This window comes from Nicotiana tabacum, chromosome 3 (assembly GCF_000715075.1).
Source record: "Nicotiana tabacum cultivar K326 chromosome 3, ASM71507v2, whole genome shotgun sequence".
Classification (NCBI taxonomy): Eukaryota; Viridiplantae; Streptophyta; class Magnoliopsida; order Solanales; family Solanaceae; genus Nicotiana; species Nicotiana tabacum.
Window position 1 is genome coordinate 20,586,582 of NC_134082.1, and position 19,009 is coordinate 20,605,590.

Sequence of the window (19,009 nt, forward strand, 5' to 3'; positions counted from 1 at the left end):
AATAAAATACCTAGAACTGTGTGCCTCTTCTTGAATTTTCTCCCTCAAGCCATCAACATTAGGAACACATAGGTAACCCTGGAGTCGCAGAACACCATCTTAAAGATAGTAACCTCCTTGGCACCACCCATTAGTACCGTATTTGTAAGGACCAACAAGTGTGGATCATCGTACTAACGACCCTTGATCTGCTCAAGTAATGAAGATTGAGCCACAACACATGCAAGAACTTGATTGGGCTCTGAAATATCCAACCACACGAGTTTGTATCTAAGGACTAAATGTCCAAAGCCAATGGCCTCTCCTATGCCGAAAATGAATGCCAAACTACCAATACTCTCAGCCTTTCTGCTCAAGGCGTCTGCAACCACATTCGCCTTGCCCAGATGGTAAAGGGTGGTAACATCATAGTCCTTCAGTAACTCAAGACACCTGCGCTGCCTAAATTAAACTCCCTCTGCTTAAAGAAATATTTCAAGCTACAATGATCAGTGTAAACCTCACAGAACACCCCACAGAGATAATGACTCCAGAATTTGAGAGCATGAACTATTGTGGCCAACTCTAAATCATGTACAGAGTAATTCTTCTCGTGGGGCGTCAGCTGACGTGAATCATATGCAATAATTAGCCCTTTCTGCATCAATACACAACCCAAGCCAATGCATGACATGTCGCAATACATGATATATATCCCAGAACTAGAAGGCAACACTAACACTAGTGATGTAGTCAAAGCGATCTTAAGCTTCTAAAAGCTCGCCTCGCAATCATCAGACCATCCGAACGGAGCAAACTTCTAGGCCAATATAGTAAAAGGCGTTGCAATAGACGAGAACCCTCCATTTGAACCTACAATAATAACCTGCTAACCCTAATAAACTCCTGATCTTGGTCGTTGTGGTAGGATAAGGCCAACCCTGGACCGCCTCAATCTTCCTGGGATCCATCTTATACCCTCGACTAATACAACATGCCCCAAGAATGCCACGGAATCCAAACAGAACACGCACTTGGAGAACTTAGCGTAAAGTTTATGTTCCTGCAAGGTCTGAAGCATTAACCTAAAATGTTGCTCGTGCTCCTCCATACTAGGCGAGTAGATCAATATGTCATCAATGAAGACAATGAAAAATGAGCCAAGATATGGCTTGAATACCCAATTCATCAAATCCATAACACCGATGGGGTGTTAGTCAAGTCGAAGGACATTACTAAAAACTCATAGTGGCCATATCTAGTCTGAAAAGCCGTCTTTGGAATATCCAAAGCAAGAATCATCAACTGATGATACCCAAATCTCAGGCCGATCTTAAAGAACACCCTGGCACCATGCAACTGGTCAAACAAATTATCAATGCGTGATAACATGTACTTATTCTTGATGGTGACTTTGTTCAACTAGAGGTAATCAATGCACATCAGCATACTCCCATCCTTCTTCTTCACAAACAATATAGGTGTGCCCCAAGGCGACACACTAGGTTTAATAAACCCCTTCTCAAGCAACTCCTAAAGCTGCTCCTTTAACTCTCTCTGTCACGACCCAAAAAACCACTATAGACCGTGATGGAGCACAACGTTGCCATTAGGAAATCCAAAGGGAACCATCTAAATAGTTATCCATTATTAATTTTCAAAAATTAGGAATTTTGTTAAATAAATAGAATAAAATGTGGCACTCATAGAAACATGTGTTTCTCTTTACCAATTTCCGAATGTAAATAAATCGCAAGGTGGAATGACAAAAATAATGTGAGCTACAATAATGATCATCCACTAGGAACCCCCAAAACTCGGTGTCATAAGTGCATGTGCATCTACTAGGAATATAATAAAATGCAAAATCTTTCTAGAATACAAGTTAGACAGGAGAATACAAATAACTCTGATGGAGAATCTATATGCCGTGGATCGTAACATGGAATGCAGCTCACCATAAAGTCCTTGTAACAGCAGCACCTTTGCACCCATATATATATATATATATATATATATATATATACATACATACACACACACTATAATAAGTGCAGAAAATGTAGTATAAGTACATAAATAATGTGTACCCAGTAAGTATCTAGCCTAACCCCGGAGAAGTAGTAACGAGGGGTCGGCACCGACACTTACTAGAGGTCAAATTAAAAAGTATGCTAAATCCTAAACAGATTCGAAGCACAACAATAATAGTGGGATGAAACTGTAACCAACATAATCTTTCAAAATTTCTGTTAATGATATATACTTCTCAGTCTCGTATCCTATCTCAACAGCTCGGAAAATATCAAGTGCTAATATCAAATGAATAAGAAATACCATATAAAATGCAGGGCATCAGTGGAAGGATAATCCCGTGAATATTCGGACTGCTAGCGATATAACGCACGATTATGCCGAGATCATATGGCTCGACCTCATAAGAAATATGATTCTGCCGAGGTAAATGGCCCGATCCCATAATAATGTGTACACCACCAAGGGTCGAGTGTCACGAACAATAGATGCATCTAATATAATGCTGCGGTGAACGACCCGCTCCCATAAGTATGTGGTACATAATCCTACCGAGGTAAATGGCCCGATCCCATTAGAATAAGAAGCTTTGATGGCTCTTTGACCCCACTCACGAATAAACATATGAGTTATGAGCTTTAAGGAAATCTTTGTGATGAAACACACAATGCGGGAGAAAATCATAAAGGAAGCATAAATTATTCCGCGGATTATCAAGTAGCACGTCACATCTCTATAATAGTGATTCTATCACCCTATGCTAGTCTAGTCTCAAGTCGCAACGCGAAATAAAGGAATTAAACAAGCAAAGATAATTCAAATTACACAATTATAGCATGGCATGAACCTAAGTCTACCCAGGTATAATCAGGAATTCTAGCATACGCACGGACACTCGTCACCTCATATGTGCGTATCTCCCACAAAAATGTAGCACATAAGAATATAGAACCTACGAGGTAAATTCTCCCTCACAGGTTTATATAGGAGACTTACCTCGCTCTGAAGTTCCTTAACCAACTCCAATGCCTCTCTAACTCTTCAATTCAAAGCCAAACGATCCTAAACTAGTCAAACAATGTGCAAATCAATCAAAATATATTCCAATGCTTATAATTAATAAATTTATAACAATTCTCAGCTCCGCTCGAAAAGTCAATAAAGTCAACCCTCAGGCTCACGTGCCTGGATTTTGAAAATTTTCGAAGATAAACTTTATTCATAACTCCACGAACTCAGCTATATAGTTTATCCTAAATTACAGGTCCCATTTTGTGGTAAAAATCCAAAAATATCAAATCATAGGTTTTCTACCAATAATTTTCCATGTTTAACCCCTTGTAGAATCCATGTAGTTAGATAACAATATGTGAGGATTACTTACCTTGCAATAGATGATGAATGTCTCCCATTGAAGCCCTCCAAGATCGCCCAAATCAAGAGAGATCATGAGTGAAATGAGCAAAATCCTGACTTAAAACAATTTGCACAGGCCCTGTCCTTCATCGCATTAGCGAGCCCAAGGCCATGTTCGCGAAGGCCTGACAAAACAGAGCATCACGTTTGCATTCAAGCTCACGCGTTCGCGATGGCCAATTGACCCCAAGCCTGGAACCCCTCCTTTGCGTTTGTGCTTGTCCTTCTGCGTTCGCAAAGGGAACACTGCCAACCCAACTCACCGCATTCGCGACTGCCTTGTTGCGTTCACATAGGGTAGGACCCTCCCTGCCCTCCGCACTTCTTCGCATTCGCATGGCTTAGTTCGCGTTTGCGTATCACAAAAGGAAGCCATCAAATTTTCCTTCTTCATGAATGCATGAATCCTTTCCCATTCGCGAAGAACAAAACCAGATCTAGCAACAACAGTAGCAAAACAAGGAGAAATGGTGAGAAACACACCCGAGGCCCTCGGACCCCGTCCAATCACACCAGCCAGTCCCAAAACATGACACGAACCTGTCTGAGGCCTCAAATCACACCAAACAACATCATAACTATGAATCGACAAACAAAACCTTTTTTAAACTTTCAAACATTCAAACTTCAACGAACGCGTCTGAATCATAACAAAACACTCTAAATGATGCCAAACTTTGCGTACAGGTCATAAATCACAATACGAACTTATTACAAGGCTTGGAACATCAAATGAACATCGATAACATCAAAATCCACTTCAAACCAAACTTACAAAATTCTAAAACCTTCAAAATGCCATCTTTCCATAATAAGCACCGAAATGCTCCCAGACCACCCGATACTCAACCCGAACATACATCCCAGTCCAAAATCATCATAAGAGTCTATTGGAACCTTCAAATCCTGATTTCGAGATTGTTTACTCAAAAGTCAAACCTTAGTCTATTTTTCTGTTTACCTTGAAATTAGCAATTACAACTAGATTTGATTTTGTGGTTCTAAAATGTGTGATTTGTTTTTATGCTAAGTGTTAAGTAGTAGATGCTAAATGTGAGACTAAAAATGAGATAAGAACTTGAAAGTAGTATGTTTAAGCAAACCGAGTGGTTGAGAATCGAGGGCCTCGAGCCAGATTTTACGGGGCCTCAAGGCCGAGCTAGATACTAAGTTGTGGACAGATGATGTAGGACTAATAGTTTTGAGAGCTTTGATAAAGGCTATTTAAGATCAATAATGAGCAATAAATGAAGAACAATTAATGAAACACAATAAATGTAAGCAATAAATGTAAGTAGTAGAATCAAAAGAGAATATATTTGTGTTAGAGAGTAGAGAGAATGTTCTTGTATTGAATGTTGTGTATCAGACACCCTTACAAAATGACAAGGGTCCCCTTTATGTATGAGGGGGAATCCCAATATAGTACAAATGCATTTATTACAAAGATATGGGGCTGGTACAGCTATTTAATGCCATGATACGGGTTTGAACTAGCGTAATAGACTTTGTCAGCTCTAGTCACATGCCTTGGGAACCTCACATCGATCCCCCGTAGCCGCTAATTTACATTGCCTCGAGACCTATCATTGTTTACACTGCCTCGAGATCGATCACAAAGAACCCACGGAGTCGAAACCTCGAGCTAAGCTTCGAGCCTTCTAGGGGCGGTATTTACGAGGTGCCTTAATGATCATAAAATTGGACCACTGATTTTTACCGTATACAGATAGTCCTCGCATTTCTTAGAGTGAAATGATAAGAAACGACTTTGATTATCTATCTCCTCGAGCTTCCCGCGATGACATCATGCTTATGACGTGAGCCTTCATAATAACTGAAGCGTCCCATCGATTCATCTTTCTAAAATCATTCAATGTACCGCCGGTTTATATTCTTCAAAGCGATAATATCGCCGCCGATCTGTCTCCTAAAATGCATTGATTGCACCTGTCAGTACGTTTTTCAAAGACATTGATTGCACTGTTAGTTACGCTGCCACCCTTAATGTAAATGGAAGTTTTCTTGAACCAAAACTTCATTCAAACATTCTCCAACAACCTTTTACTCCTCTCTTCTCTTCGTCCTCACCCATGTTGTTTCCCATGTTTGAAGCCTGTGGCTATAAGGTCACAAGGCAGTGTTCTCATCAACTATGCCATGGCGCTTTCCTATGATGAGTGGGATTGAAATGGTTTGTTGTCGTTGTTGTTGTTGTTGGCCCGAAATAATGAGAGAGAAATCTCAAATTATCTTTGCATTAAAGGATATGCGGACTATGAACTTCTACTCATCTCTCTTAACTACCCAGTGCGGTGTTTTACTCCTTTTAATTTCCGTTGAGTGAGGGTGGTGCCATCTACTAATCGTTGCGTCCTACACCGGTGCAACATCTCAAGAAGTGGCTTCACAATAGTAGTACTGGAGAGACCCATACTCGCCAGATTTTTCACCCAGCCACTTCTTTATCTTTTTCTGGTTCTTCATTTTTTTTGCTTCTTCTTCATCTTTTTCTTCTTCTTCATCATCATTTTCTACTTCTTCTTCAATCTTGAAGAAACCGTTCAGAAGATCGAGATGAGGCCCCCCAGGAAATGGTTTTCGAAGATACTGCCCCCGAGGATGTACCCCCGAGAGCAGATTAGGCTTGTAAATGTTATATATTTTTTTTGGCTTCTTTGTAGAAGAGTAAGGACCCTTCGTGGGCTTTTGTAATCATATGTAAGGACCCTTCATGGGATTTTGTAATCATCATTTACTAATAAAAAATTGTTTCTTCAATTTTGTACCTAATTTATGCCGGATTTCCTTTTATTTGCGTTTGTGTAGAATTTGAGTGCATGACTCTACCGATCGGTCCAAATACTGGGTTCGGGTGTAGATATTTCCCCAGTTCCTGATTGTTTAATATGATATCCGGTGGAGCCCTTTGTCATTCCTCGGACTAAGCCCGGATTGAACTGATACAAGTTTAGGTCGTCGGGACCCCCAACTTCGAGTTGAGTGAGAGTAGGGCTTCGAATTTTTAGAACGAAACTTAGCCGTTCAGACCCCGTTGATAGTCCTAGAGGGGGAACTTGCTCGGACGCCTGAGAATAAAAATAGCCCTTAGGCTTTCGAAGGCAATCCCCAAGTGGGAGTTCGCTCAAGCTCGGGCGACCTGAAAACTTGTTTTGAACTTAGAGCAAAGATAGCCTTAAGGCGTTATTGATAGATCCCGAATGAGGGTACGCCTGGACTCGGATAGCCCATAGATTAAAGTAACCTAGAGGATGTTTAACTTGATCCAAAGGCAAGAAATAGCCCTAACGATTTATTAGTAGTTTTCGAGTGAAAATTGGCTTGGGCTCAGGTAGCTCGAAGGCTAGAGAATCGGGTAAATGACCCGCATTTGCAATAGCAGAAATCCTCGAGGTAGGGTACCATCTCGAGGTCAGGCCCGTATGAGTATATTTTTAGAGCTTATCTTCTTTTTGATAGAGATCCTCGAGATCGGGTACCATCTCGAGCCTTGTAATGATATCAATGGCTCCTTAGAGCCTATCTTCTTCTTGATAGAGGTCCTTGAGATCGGGTACCATCTTGAGGCTTGTAATGATATCAATGGCTCCTTAGAGCCTATCTTCTTCTTGATAGAGGTCCTCGAGATCGGGTACCATCTCGAGGCTTGTAATGATATCAATGGCTCCTTAGAGCCTATCTTCTTTTTGATAGAGGTCCTCGAGATCGGGCACCATCTCGAGGCTTGTAATGATATCAATGGTTCCTTAAAGCCTATCTTCTTTTTGACAAAGGTCCTCGAGATCGGGTACCATCTCGAGGCTTGTTGATGCGGGGGTCTTTGATCCCCAATATGTCGCACGACAGCGTTAATTGTATGACACGATTATGAAACGACCGAGGCAATCCTGCTGGTATATCTTCCCAAAGCTATAATGGCTTAGTCAGTATTTTTAATTGGCCTTTGAGGCAGGCGGACAATCACCACTTTCTCTATATATAGGTTTGTCTTCCCTCCTTTGAGGATTCCGTTATTCCGAGTGGCTATCCTTCTTCATAGAGTTCTTCCTTCCTGCGTTAGATCCTTCACCATTTCAACTTTGAATCCCTTGCTCAAATTCCCGCTCCAATTCCCTAGTTCTACTATGGTTATGGCTACTACACCAGGGTCTGCTCGGCAAGGAGGAGGAAGTTTTGCCTCCGGTACCCGCCTGGTTGGTGGTAAGCCGCTGGTGCCAGGCGAGCCATCCTCGGAACATTTTTTTTCGAGGGGGGACTTTCCGTCAGAAAAACCTCCTAATGTTTAGTGTCATTAGGAGCATGCCTCGATGTTTATTTCTTAAATAGGAGAGGGTCACCTTGAGTCAGTGAGGAAAGATTGTGGATGGGGGGAAAAGGTAGTACTGCGGGTACCTTTCCCGGAAGAGAGAATCATGGATCATGTAGAGGGGTTTTTGAACATATATATGTATCCCTTTACGTTGGGCCCCCTTGATAGGGTCGTGCTCGACTTCTGTCAAAAGTATCAGGTTACCTTGGCACAGGTTCATCCGTCATTTTGAAGGATAGTATTGATGATGAGGCTCTTCACGGAGGAAGCAGGGCTTGAGTTCACCCTTAGTCATTTCATCAGACTGTACCGGCCTTTTCACCACTGAGGCCAATTAACCCTACGATGTTAATCTACTACGCCTTTAATTGTTGATGATGAAGAATATGGGGATTGGAGATAGATGAGCTGATTCGTTCGATTACGAACTATTGATATTGTCCCCGCGGAGTTTCTGCCATTTCTTGAGGAATGGAATTTTACACGTAAGTGGTACACTTGTGCCTTCGTTATTTTGCTTATGGGGGAGGCAGGCTTCATAAACATGCCTTTCTTTCCCTATCTGCAGCAATTCCATGGATTTCATACGAGATCCCCGACCTGACGGATTGGGCTTGGAAGTTCGCGACCCACTCGACTTACGATGGATGTAAGTGGCGAGCCTTGTCTAAGGGTAGATGGGAGGTAAAACACCATGGTACGTTCTTTTTATGCGTACTAACCCTGTCATCGTAGGCATCGGGGAGTTCTTTAAGGCGAGATCGTGCCCTCTCGGAGAGGGAGAAGGATCGTCAGCTTTGGGGCCAAGGAACAATAATAATAAGAAGAAAGGGCCTTCGTAGGGCGACGGTGATTATAGCAAGACGAGTCCAGCCCGGAGGTTCAGAAAGGATGTATCAGCTGAGCCCGCATCGCCCAAGATCTCTGGTTTTAGAGAAACGGTCCCTCCTCTACTACCGTCTTCTTTTCTCATCGAAGGTACCTCGAGGAAAGAGGGTTCTCTGCCGCCAACTTCTTCTCCCGTTGAAGGCACTTCGAGGGATGTTCGAGGTCAGGGGCCGTATATATCGAGCGACCCTATCCCAACTAGGAGCGGTTCTACTAGGTTTGATGGAGCCAGACTAGTATACGTGCGCTCAACTTTTGAGGAAGCTCAGCGGATCTACTCTGTGGTGAGTTTTGGCCGATCGTATTGGTTTTATAGTTTTTACAATTTTTACTCTCTTATCGAGTTTCTCCTTCATAGGCTATTAACAAGCTCAAGTTTGAGCTGCTTCATCGTGAAACCAGGCTGCGAAAAGCCGTGGATGGGGAGAAATCCCTTAGGCTTCTTTGCGATGAAAGGGAAGACGAGTTGGCACACTTGCGGTATGAGGCAAGTCGAAGTTTGAACTACGAAAGCTACCACGAGGAGTAGGTAATTTTTGTTTCAAAGGAGTGTGTGTTTCTTCTCTATCTTATGAGGCTAATGTTTCATTTACTTCAGTTGCAGAAAAAAATAGAGGGCCTGGAACGCCTTTGGAGCAGAGTTGGTCAAGCCAAGTGTGAGCGTGATGAGCTAAAGGCTCGGGTGGACACCCAGGTTGCAGCTAAGAAGGATGTTTTGTCTAAGGCATCCGCCCTTGAAGTACAACTTTGCAATGCTCATGAGAACAGCACGGTCCAAACAGACATGATTACAAGGCTCGAGTATGAGCTTTTGAAGATGAAGGCTGAAGTTGTGGACGCCTGGGCTGATGCCGAAGCGATCCAAACTAAGGCTGATAAAAAAGTGGTCGTCTATTTAAAGGACATTGTTGACGCTCGTGCTGAGTTGAGGGGGGATCTCGACCAGGAGAGTAGGAGCAAAGCATATGTTAGGTGTAAATCTCGGAGGGAAACCCTCGAAGAGATCCATGCCATGGGCTTCGATCTCTCGGAAGAGATAAAGCAGGTGAAGGCGGACGAATATGACGCTAAGTTCCTTCTGTCCGATGCTGAAAATAGCGAGAAATAGGCTGACGGGCCATAATCCCTGAGGGGGTGTAGATTAGGCCTTTCTTTTCTGACTTTGTGTTTAGTGCTTTTAAAGAGCATGGAGCTTTGTATTTTTTTTCACATATACATATATAAAAGGAAGCCTTGCGGTTTCATTTTTTATGCACTTCCCTTTGCTTTGATGTTTGTTAGTCATTAGCTAGATGAACTGGTCTTCGAGTAAAAATAACCCTTAGGTTTTGATATTAGGTACGTCCCATAGGCTCTTATGCGTTTGGTCGGTATAACCTTTTAGTATAAGTCGACGTTTAAGCTCTTATGCTTTTGATATTAGGCATATTCAGTTAACTGCTTCGGGTTCAGTCTCCGAATCGGGTTTTGACTCGAGCTCATTGACCCTTGAGTTTTTGAATTTTAAAGCTGGCCCTTAGGCTCTTATGCATTGGGTCGGTACGACTTAATGTAAGCTTGCATCTTAGGCTCTTACGCATTGGGTAACCTTTTATATGGGCTGGCGATAGTGGCTCTTGCGCATTGGGTCAGTACAACCCTTTATATGGGCTGGCAACAGTGGCTCTTACACATTGGGTCGGTACGACCTCTAATATAATTTTTCCCTCGTTAAGGACTTTTTGGAAATTGTTTTTGCCTGACTCTTCGATGGTTTGATAAAAACCTCGATTGTGAGTCATTTTGTGGCGATGAATGAGCACCTCGGGAGGTTTTGCTCGGTGGCTAAGTGTTTCGAAGCCTATAGTTTAGAGCTGACATGGTCGAAGCTCTTTTGCCTATGTCGAGGGTAGCTTGTCTAACCGGTTCTTTTCGAAGTAATTGAAGGCCTATGATTTTGTAGCGATGGTCGGGCATCCCTGAGTCACGTTAGTTTGGCTAGTACAGCCTTGTGACCATAGTCATTGTGTTTGGCCAGAGCCTTTCAGTCCCCGAGTGAAGTAGTTTCGGCGTCTATATCGAGGGTATAACTTTTTAGGGGTCTTACAAGTTCGAATATATAGCCTTAACTTTAAGGTCGGGATAATGCCTTTTGTAAGGTCTTATAAATTTTACATGCCTTTGAGGTCTTACAATTTTGGTTACTTGGTACAAGTATGATTCGTGCCTTGTTTGAGGTCTTACAGTTTTTGGTGTTGCCTTATAAAGGTCTTACAGGGTCGAGGCTGCCCGTATGGGTTCTTATGGCCTCGGCAGTCCCGGAGACATTGAAAGTTTTCTTGGCTCTAGAGCCATTTTGTAGACTTGACATTGCCTCATTGAGGGCTTACGAGCTTGAAGCTTCCGACCCGGGGGTCATACGATTTCGAGTTTTTGATGCCAGTCCTCGAGTGTTAGGGACATTCTTGACTTCTGGAGCCGTTTTTGTAACCTTGATGTTGCCTTATTGAGGGCTTACAAGTTTGAAGCTTCTGACCTGGAGGTCATGCGACTTCGAGGTTTTGACGTCAGTCGTCGAGTGTTCGGGATGTTTTTGGCTCTGGAGCCGCTTTTTGTAAAAAATACCAAACTCCTTTGAAACGTGAAATGCTTTGATGGAGGGGAAAGTATTCTTTGATTACTTGGTACAAGTATACACGTTTTTGATCAAGGGCTCGGTTATTTTATACGGACACGGTTCATTCGACCGTTTGTGCCGGTACATCGTGTTCCTATCGAGACCCTATTTAGCATGTTTTGGCTTCTTCGAGGAGGTGACCTTCCGGAAGATTCCCCCTAGTATTCGAGGTTGATTAAAGAGAAGCCTTGAATACTTGTTGAGTCTTCCTTAGGTAGATATGGATGCTACCTCGTTAAAAACCTTACCGGTAAAACCCTTCTTGGGATAAAAACCTGATCGAAGGATAAGAGTACAGCGTATGCTTTTGGAACCTAAGGCCTTCAAGTTGGAAAGCGCTTTAGTTATTTCGATCGGATACCTGCACACAGGTTAGTGTAAAATGTAACTAACAAGGGAGACGATTATACCTTAGTGTCGATGGCTCCTTGGGCATTGATATGCTTCGATGGTTATTTCTGAGGACACGGCACGGTCCTTTGCTTGTTTTATTTGGGTATAGCCAAGAATGTATCTTGTGATTGCTATTTCACTATTTGTTTATCTTGTGGTTTCTTTGACATCGAAGGCATTAGTGTCGGTGCTACATCGTGTACCACGAACATCTCCCTCGCTGCATCTTGTTCCCCGTACACAGTTTTTATTCCATCCTTCATCGGAAACTTCATCATTTGATAAAAGGTTGATGGTACTGCTCTCATGTAGTGTATCCATGGCCTTCCGAGCAAGGCGTTGTACCTCATGTCTCCTTTGATGATATGGAATTTGGCATTTTGGATAGTGCCGGCCACGTTGACCGGGAGGGTGATTTCCCATTTCGTTGTTTTGCTCGCCATGTTGAATTCGTTGAGAACTCGAGAGGCGGGCATATTTGGTCAAGCAGTCCGAGCTACTCTACCACCCTCGACCTGATAATATTGGCCAAGCTACCTGGATCCACAAGTACACGTTTGATTTGAAATGTATTTACAAGAAAAGAGATTACTAATACGTTGTTGTGAGGCTGAGACAAGGTCTCGATGTCCTCATCGCTGAATGTGAGAGCGTCCTCGGGTATGTAACCTCGAGTTTGGTTTTCTCGGGTGATGGATATTTTTGTTCTTATGATAGTGGGTTCCTGTGGGATGTCGATCCCTCCCATGATCTTTTGGATACATGTTGCGGCTCATCTGTTTCATTCTTCTTGGTCACCTCTCTTTCCCAGAACTGATTTTTGGCTCGGTCGCTAAGGAATTCTCGGAGGTGACCTTTGCTGAGTAGTCGGGCTACTTCATCCCGGAGTTGTTGGCAGTCCTCGGTACTATGATCGTGCGTGCCATGAAATTCACATGCTATGTTATGGTTCCTTTGCTAATGATCTGATTGTACATGCCTTGGCTACCTGGCGTCTCTGATTTTACTGATGGCGAATACAATGTCTGAAATGTCAACATTTAAGTTGTATTACGACAAGTGGGTGCCTCTGTTGGCCCTGTGTGCCTATCGAATCCAACTCTGCTAATAAGTCCCCGAGGATTCTGGCCTCGATCCATCCTTCGGCCATTGCGGGGTATGTTGCGCCTCCGGGCATTCCTTCTATCCTTAGTGTATGGTTGGTATCTTTCTTTGTTTGGTTTTGGCTCCTTTGCCGGAAGCCTACTAGGATATACCGAGCCCGAGGTGACTCCTAGTTGGTCGTCTACGACCCTGATCTTTGATTGGTATCGGTTGTGGACGTCTGACCAAGTCACGGTGGGATATTCGACAAGTTCAGCTTCAGTTGCTTCGAAGCTACCGAGCTTCGCTCGTTCAAACCTTGAGTGAAGTCCTACACTACCCAGTCGCCGGAGACTAGTGGTAGTTCCATTAGTTCTATTTGAAAGCGATATACGAACTATCGCAACATCTCGTTCTCCCTTTGCTTGATTTTGAAGACGTCGGATTTTCTTATAGCAACCTTGATGGCACCAACATGTGCCTTTATGAAAGAATCTACCAGCATGGCAAATTAATCTATCGAGTTTGGGGCCAGGTTGTGATACCACATCATCGACCCTTTTGAAAGCATCTCTCCGAACTTTTTTAGTAGGACGGATTTGATCTCATCATCCTTTAGGTCCTTAACCTTCACTGCACAAGTGTAAGCAGTGATGTGCTCATTGGGGTTCGATGTTCCGTTGTACTTCGGAAGGTCAGGCATTCTGAACTTCTTTGGAATGGGTTTCGGGGCCGCTTCCTGTGGGAACAGTTTTTGTACGAACTTCTTTGAAACTACACCCTTCATGATTGGGGGTGCGCCTAAAATTTGATTAACCCTAGAGTTGTAGGTTTCCACCTTCTTGTCGTTGGCTTCTATCTTCTTCTCGCCTGACTGACCCTCTTTATAAGGTCCTCGAGCATCTTTATGATGGCGGGGTCGGCTGCCAACCCATTGTTGCTTGATCTTCCTGTGCCAGCTTGGCTTGGGGATCCGTTTCTGGTGCTACCGTACTGGGAGTTTTCTGGTGGCTTTGTAGCTGAGCAATTGCCAGCTATTGTGCTTGTAACATTTCAAAAATAACATGAATGCTAACCTCTCGTTCTTCCCTAGCTGGGGTTTTTTGAGCTTCTTGTTGGTCTCCTTGGCATACGCTCCTGTTAGTGTAGGAGCTTATATCAACGTGTTGGGCATCGCATGAGACCACATCTGCGGGGATTGGCTCTGGCGCATCCCCAGGGATTAGTGGCGGTGTGTCAATACCCAGAACAGCTACACCATTCTGCCCATGGTCCTCAAGACCGTTATTTTTATATACATTCACTGAGTTAGACATTTTGACCTAAAATCAAAGATTCTTGGACAAGAAAAATCATGAAAGATAACTTGCATTATGTAGTAAACCAGCAAGAAAAAAATCACTATTATTTTTAGCCCCACGGTGGGTGCCAAACTGTTTACCTTGAAAATGGTAATTACAATTAGATTTGATTTTGTGGTTCTAAAAATACGTGATTTGTTTTTATGCTAGTTGTTAAGTAGTAGATTCTAAGTGTGAGACTAGAAATGAGATAAGAACTTGAAAGCAGTATGTTTAAGCAAACCGAGTGGTTGAGAATCGGGGTCCTCGAGCCAGATTATACGGGGCCTCGAGGTCGAGCTAGATTCTAAGTTGTGGACAGACGATGAAGGACTAATAGTTTTGAGAGCTTTGATGAAGGCTATTTAAGATCAATAATGAGAAATAAATGAAGAACAATTAATGAAACACAATAAAAGTAAGCAATAAATGTGAGTAGTAGAATCAAAGGAGAATATGTTTGAGTTAGAGAGCAGAGAGAATGTTCTTGTATTGAATGTTGTGTATCAGACCCCCCCCCCCTTAAAAATGACAAGGATCTCCTTTATATATGAGGGGGAATCCCAATATAGTACAAATGCATTTATTACAAAGATATGAGTCTGGTACAGCCATTTAATGCCATGGTACGGGTTTGAACTAGCCTAATAGACTTTGTCAGCTCTAGTCACGTGCCTTGGGAACCTCACATCGATTCACCGTAGCCGCTGATTTACATTGCCTCGAGACTGATCATTATTTACACTTCCTCGAGGTCAATCACTGGGAAGCTACAGGGTCGAAACCCCGAGCTGAGCTTCGAGCCTTTTGGGGGCGGTATTTACGAGGCACCTTAATGATCATAAAATTGGACCACTGATTTTTACCGTATACATCTTCCAACTTAAAGCTTCTGAAATTAGAATTTCCATCCGAATCAACTCTGAACTGCCCGAAATTCGGTTCCGATTATGCATACAAGTCATAAAACATGAAGTGAAGCTACTCAAGGTCTCAAACCGCCAAACGATGCACTAGATCTCAAAATGACCAGTCGAGTAGTTACATTCTCCCCCACTAAAACATACGTTTTTCCTCGAACGTGCCAAGAACTGTTCCAGAGTTGTCCAAAATCATTGTTTAACACCTTGTGCACCTTTGCATGCCACCACAACCCATATGAGCACATTAGCTTGATCCAAACTGAAAATCCTCCTTATAACCTTAGCTAACAAACCTTAGAACCAAACTCCAACACCCGGAATTCTCCATGAGTCCGATTCTAACATACGAACACTACATCAATCCCTACACACTGTACCAAAAACTGATCATGCACCTATGCTGAAATCACACCATGCACCACATAAGTCGTTTGCCCATAATAACCTCCTCCAAGCACAACAATTGCAAATTCACTAACTCGATGCCTGTAGTATACCTCATAACACATATAAACCCGGTCTCAACCCTCACAATACTGCAACGCTGAAAGAGATGCGCAGTAACTCATAATCACCCATCAAATCAATAACACACAGAGTTTCTCCATTTGACAAGAACCGTTACCTTATTCTAAACTAAATAGTGATATTCCCTCTTTAATATACCTTACATAAACCTAATCGTCGAGTTCAGATCCAATAACCTCGTCTCACCCAGTACAAGCTACTCCGACAATAAGCCACCTCAAACCTGACCAAAATCTCATATGACGCCATCAATGAGCCAGCAAGCTACAACTTGAATAGGACACATAAGGAAGAATAAACTCTAGAAAAGAACTACCCAACCCGTGTAACGAATAAAACGGTTGAACAGACGCTATGAACCCTTCTCAGAGAATGAGAAACAAAATACACAAGAATAGATATAGGAAACCGTACTCAACATCTCATTATTGCGGCGTGCAACCTGATCCACACATGATACCATTGCGGCGTGCAACCCGATCCAAACAACATACTAGTGGCAGTGTGCCACTTGATCCACATATAACAACCTATAAGGAAATACCTACCAAACCAGAATGATCATACCCATGAAATGCCCGAATATAAACCACAAACACATCAAGTGCATAATACAATCCCTGGGAAGACGGATAGCGCCATACGCTACAAAACCCAAGCACGACTAAGGTGAAATAAATGACATGCATCTCGAGAGACATCTTGCTCATATAACACCACAAGCTACATGCGATCACAACCCATATGTGGATAATCAAGTCGTCTCACACCCCACCTGGCTCAATAGAGTATTACATGGAATAGCTGACGACGGGAATAACATCCAACAACCAAAGACTCCTCTATAAGCAATGTTATGCCGAATGAACGCATCCGACCTGACATAGAGAACACATTCACATTAGACCCACCAACGGACCTCAAGCCAATTCTGATCATACTATACTGGGCCAATAACCTTTCGAGGATCCACAATGGCCCTATTCATGACACATACGAGCAGCCATCCCAATCCAGAACAAACTCCCACAGTTCACAACCAAAGGAATAGAGTGCCTTCCAGGCATAAACTCTCACATTAAAGATTTTACCATAATTCCATACTTGGTTTCGATCTTTAATGATCAAGTGACTAATATGTCACACTTATACAATTTTCTCATGGGATACGCTCCCACTATCTTCCGCACCAGGTAGCAAAGTCTACCAACCCATACCACCAATCATACTAATTTTGTAAAGCAAATCAAGAATCCGCAAATCAATACACGATGCATCTTATCCAGGACACCATTCTCATGCGACACTAAGATAATTCCAGCTTACTCTAAACATCTAAAATTTCCCCCGGCCCTCCAAGCTTGTGACATTCTTTCCAACACCGAACCACAACCTTGATCCTCCTCTTCCAATTCCCATGTAGCTCACTACACCAGTCATGCCGCTACGCAATAGTACAAGAATTAATCATAACCCCTGCACTACTAGTAGAATAGGCACTTTATTGTCTAGGAACCTTTCACTTAACTCATTTCAAAAGAACCATTGCAACATGCAATTGTATCCTCATAACCGCAAAAAATACAAACCTCGAGTCATGGTCTAAACTCATAACTCTTCTGGGATCCATTTACACATAACAAGGCCATTGGAATAAAATACCTCCCAAATCAATCAAATTATGGTGATAGCCTGCGCGTACAACCACCAACCACCTGTATAACTTAACGCGCCGAAGGAACTGATCATTGCCACAATCATGCTAATTCAAACTATTACCAACCAACCCAACTTCCTCCAATTTACTCTTGACCTACCTTAGAAAGAATAATAACTCCATTTAAAACCATAATGAAACTCGATCCTTAACCACACAATGTACCCAATATCCTTAGACACCGCGCTTACATCCTTGAACCCATTAGAACCTGAGAGTTACCCACTCTGACCTGGTCCAAAGTATAATCAAGCTCCAATATTCTATTAGCACATGAATGCTCCTGAAGAAGCGACCGGATGAATTCTTTTCCTTGTACATCACATCCACAAGAAACATAAACTATGAGTCTTCCCAACACCTGCACATGAATCGATAAGGCAAAATATAGCACACATTTATCAAGTTTTTTACTCGAATTACCCCTGATATTTTTTTTCTTAGTCATAAATAATCTATCAATGCACCGATAACCATAAACTGCACAAGCAGATAACCACGCGATCCAATCATAGGCGGTAGGCTCCACCACATAGCTTTAAGCTACAGTTACATAAATCCAGAACCTACAAGGATCCCTCCTCCTCAATTACCATGATCTCGCACCATGAACCCGCCAAATTTCTCAAAATCTCTTATTAAACTTTTCATGAACATTCCGGACTATCAGCCACAACTGCATATTCAACCTCTCGCCGGGTAGTAAGTAGAATTCTTCGTAACAACTTTATCAAAATCACGCAATCGCCAACCTGCTCATAGGAGATAGACCACATATGGAATTCCATACCGACATCCTCCAATAATGTTGCACTGGTTACAACTACCATGAAATCAGTAACCCCTCCTAAGCCCATGCTTGCCCACCAGCTATACATATCTGCTCGTTCTCTATTGACATCAACTAAAAGACTGACAATACATTCTAACTTGAAGTCACGCCGTAACTCATAACGATAATCAAGCTCTTACTCCCTTCTTCACTCCAAGCAAACTTCCTTTCATCATATTCAGCCTTCCTCAGCACAATAGCCACCGTTCCAAATAAAATTCATAAACCTAGTCACTGTCCACCATGATTCCCAAATTGCTATAAAATTTTCTCAAGGCATGTGGCTATCCTACCACAGAATACAATGCTACTCTACCTCGGTTAAACCATCTCCTTTAAGCAACTTCTCAATCTCTGCATTTCATACTTGACCTGCTAGCAATTCAACCACCGCGAGACACCTCCCACCATGTCCTTCCTCATCCTTCTCTTCCCAAATACTGCCTCAAAGCAAAATCTATCTCTGTAGCACCTGATCTAATAATTGCTACCAACTCTAAGCCTCCTCTAAGATCATCTTTCTCGAGCCATAAGCATTAGAAACACCAATTTGATTCTGAAACCGCTACACATCGCCATCTTTGACAACCGCTTCTTAGGTACTATTTCACATCACCCTGCCTTGAGGGAAAATCAATGAAGACCATAACACTGGCAAATATTAATGCATTCAAACAAGGACGACGACACCACATCACAAATGAGAATGCCACCACACTCGAAAATATCAAGTCTCGTTACTATATCAACCAAATCCTAAACATCGATAGTCTGGTTGCCTTTCCTCTACTAGAATTAATGTCGAACCTCCAAACCATGAACCGAATAATCCTCATTTCCAGTCATTCATCACCGCGACACACAAATAAGCACCCTACCATTTATACCAA